The following is a 1,088-nucleotide window of genomic DNA, read 5'->3' on the forward strand; positions in this document are numbered from 1 at the left end:
TTCTTACCTGGTTTAAGCTCCTCATATACGTATGTATGTAGGGAACTCAGGGCTTTTACATACCTTGCTTTATTTTAATTGATTTTTGCATTCCTTCTTAGTTATTCCGCTTTCTTCGGGTTTGCCATCCCCGACCTTTACGGGCATGAATTCAATTCCCGATTTTTTCTAGGTTTTGTTTTTTTCTTAGCACATGGTTTTTTTATTTGCATAATTTGGTTCAACACAATAGTTTTTTTTGAATTTTTTTTTGCATTGCATTCAGCATGTACTACATATATACCTATGCTCACATGTATGCCATAGCCAGACGGACATTCGAATTTATACTTTTGGTTTCTTTTCCGTTCGCTATTGGCAGTATATGTATGCATAGATATACATATCTGTGTTCGTATGGAATAGTAGCTTATGTCGGAAAGCTTGCTTTAGTATACTGCGGCATACTGTTTATTCTTTAAACGACAAGGAATTTTTTGATGAGATTAATTAAGAATATTGACTTGCTAGTATCGGAAATATTTCTTGCACGTTTATTTGCCAAAAGTTGTTCAACGGCTCGGCGCCAGCGAGTCATTCGCAATCGTATGCTGCGAATGCCGCATTATAGTAAAGCCAGCCTTTCGACATAAGCTACTATTCCATACGAACACAGATATGTACATGCAAGTATTTTTTTTTGACTTTCCTTTAGAATTCGAAACACAGGGCACTTTCTGAGTTAGGTTCACTGATCTTATTTTTTTACACATTTCGTTTCGCCACTTTTAAGTTTGAGTTAAGTCACATTAAATTTTATTTTCTTAAGTTTTAATTTTCATTTTTTTTTGATTTTTTACACATGCGTATTTTCCCCGGTAGTTTTCCGATTCGCTCGCCGTCCGGAATCACGAGCGAGTGGTTTTACTTTAAAACCAGTAGGGCAGTAAGCACAGACCTCAGCACCGCGGCTGCAGGTGTACATATGTATGTATAGCCGTCGGTATATATAGTAGGCTCTCTAACTCTCCACACAGGTTCTCGACAGCATGCTGGTACCATCATCAGCGTTGCCATTTTAGCCGTTTTCCGGCTAGATTTAGCCGGTT

General features: G+C 37.9%; 1 long non-coding RNA gene across 1 annotated transcript in view; it reads right to left on the reverse strand.

The window, feature by feature from the left end:
• Positions 1-937, reverse strand: part of LOC118747609 — a 122,959-nt gene extending 122,022 nt beyond the window's left edge. Inside the window, exons 1-2 of the long non-coding RNA XR_004993969.1 lie at positions 652-937; positions 64-351 (exon numbers count right to left, since the gene is read on the reverse strand). This is a non-coding gene — a long non-coding RNA (uncharacterized LOC118747609). The remainder of the gene's footprint in view (positions 1-63; positions 352-651) is intronic.
• Between the last annotated feature and the right edge of the window lie 151 nt (positions 938-1,088).

This window comes from Rhagoletis pomonella, unplaced genomic scaffold (genome assembly GCF_013731165.1).
Source record: "Rhagoletis pomonella isolate Grant_MI unplaced genomic scaffold, Rhpom_1.0 Rhpom_scaffold_00001, whole genome shotgun sequence".
NCBI classification, from domain to species: Eukaryota; Metazoa; Arthropoda; class Insecta; order Diptera; family Tephritidae; genus Rhagoletis; species Rhagoletis pomonella.